Source organism: Myotis davidii, unplaced genomic scaffold (assembly GCF_000327345.1).
Source record: "Myotis davidii unplaced genomic scaffold, ASM32734v1 scaffold609, whole genome shotgun sequence".
NCBI lineage: Eukaryota > Metazoa > Chordata > Mammalia > Chiroptera > Vespertilionidae > Myotis > Myotis davidii.
In genome coordinates this window covers 2,121,727-2,123,801 of record NW_006300164.1, presented here as the reverse complement: position 1 = coordinate 2,123,801, position 2,075 = coordinate 2,121,727, and the positions used below count along the sequence as shown (strand labels likewise).

The following is a 2,075-nucleotide window of genomic DNA, read 5'->3' as shown; positions in this document are numbered from 1 at the left end:
GCTGACCCACAGCTGGTTTCTTTCTTTGTAAACAAAAGGATTTTTTAAAATTTATTCATTAGCAAGAGTGGGGGGTGGGGAGGGAGACGTGGACTTGCTGTTCCCGTTGCTCGCGCCCTGATGGCGATCGCGCCCACAGTCTCCGCGACCTGGATGGCGCTCTGACCGGCCAGGCTCCACCAGGGCCTCTCCTTGTCCCCCGGGTGCCCTGTTGTTAATGAGCAAAAACTAAGCGAATGCAGAAGTGAGGTCCCCATTGGCTCCGCCCAGGGAGGACCTGCAGAGGAGAGGCCCGCAGACCATGTGACCCCAAGGGGACCCCGGGAGGCGGCGGGTTTCCGGGTCCCCACACCCTCCCTGGAGGCCGTGTATTTGTGATGGATGCACTTGAACTGCAAGAGGCAGGTCCATCTCTGGCTCCAGTTCTGTGGGGGCTGCTGTGTGTCCTCGGATCACAGGGACCCCACCCTCTGCTCTCCCGGCCTAGGATGTCAGGCCACGTGTCCGGGGAATGGGGGTGACACGGCCACTGCCCCCGTCCCCGCTGTCACAGATGCGGGGCTGCACTCACTGGACGGGCCCCAGTGGGGGGAGCTCTTCCTAAGGTCTCACACTTCACACCAGCCACTCTGACCCCCAAAGCCTCCCGCTGCTCTCAATGTGCAGCCGGGCACAGAGCCCAGAGGGGCTGAGTGACTCCCCAGGACACACAGCCTGAGGAGCGGGGGTCCCCGGGGGCAGGTGGACCCCGAGGCCGGGCCCATCACCTGTGGGAGGACTGACCACAGGCTCAGAGAGGCGGGACCGCCTCCCCTCCAGGTTGGCCCTCCAGCTGAGGCAGGCGGCCCGGGCACAGCCATCTGCCATGCCGGGTACCCACGGTGGCAGGTCCCGCGGGAGGAGGGGAGCAGCGGTGCTAGCTCGACCCAGGTCCTCACCCTGACGGGCACCCGTCCTCTCTGCAGAAGTGAAGGTGCTGGGGCTGGAGGCCGACAAGCTCACCATCCTCCGGGGCTGCCCAGGGCTGCCCGGGGCCCAGGGGCTCAAGGGAGAGGCAGGCGCCAACGGCAGGAAAGGTGAGTGCCCGGGTGAGAGGGGATTGGGCCTCGTCCCTGCCCAGGGAGACCCGACGGGGCAGGGTCCCCAGAAGGTCTCAGGTGGGGCCTGGGGCTTGGTCCCATGGGGTGTGGGTCCCCATGGGAGTGAGTGTTGTAAATGTTTCCTCCCACGTCCCACATGGTTCAGGGTTCAGGATCTGGAAGAGGAACCGCACACAAATGAAACAGAAAAGACACGAGATAATTTGGGAATATTGGGGGACCAGGTGGGTAAGTCCAACTCAAGAGGAAGGACTTCCACCCGTGCTCAGTCTGTACCGACCTTTATAGTCAGAGGTAAACAATGCGGTGGTTACCATAGTTACAGTTCTTGTGAGTTTCACCTGTTTTGATCATGTTTACCCTCCCTGCACTTCCCTCAGCCCATTAGCTTCCCAGGTGAGATCTGGGAGTGTCATAAGGTCAAGCCTAATTATGCTAAGAGGACTGTGCCCTCTAAGCTGGGACTTGTCTGTGACTTTGCCAGCAGGTCAGTCCGAGGCTCAACCCTATATCAGTCCCCATAAAGGCAGTTAGAGAAAATAACTTTTAAAAGTAAAAAGGTACCTCCAGTCAGTTTTATAGTTGGATTGCTTATAAATGTACATTTTAAACTCTAAGGCAATTACTAAAAAAGAGTAAAATAAGATATACTAAGAAAGGAGGAAAATTTATATCATATAAAATCCTCAATTAAATTCACAAAAGAGCCGAAACCGGTTTGGCTCAGTGGATAGAGCTTCGGCCTGCGGACTGAAGGGTCCCGGGTTCGGTTCCGGTCAAGGGCACATGCCCGGGTTGTGGGCTCGATCCCCAGTAGGGGGCGTGCAGGAGGCAGCCGGTCGATGATTCTCTCTCATTATGGATGTTTCTCTCTCCCTGTCCCGTACGGGGAGCCCGCGGGCAGAGGAGCCCGGGCTGCGACCGCCCCCACCCCCCCAGGAGCCATGGGGGGTCTGCCAGCCTCACCCCCAGGGG

General features: G+C 59.0%; 1 long non-coding RNA gene across 1 annotated transcript in view; it reads left to right on the top strand.

Moving 5' to 3' along the window:
* Positions 1-1,077, top strand: part of LOC102764702 — a 2,127-nt gene extending 1,050 nt beyond the window's left edge. The window contains exon 2 of the long non-coding RNA XR_001516018.1: positions 966-1,077. This is a non-coding gene — a long non-coding RNA (uncharacterized LOC102764702). The remainder of the gene's footprint in view (positions 1-965) is intronic.
* The last annotated feature ends 998 nt before the right edge of the window (positions 1,078-2,075 follow it).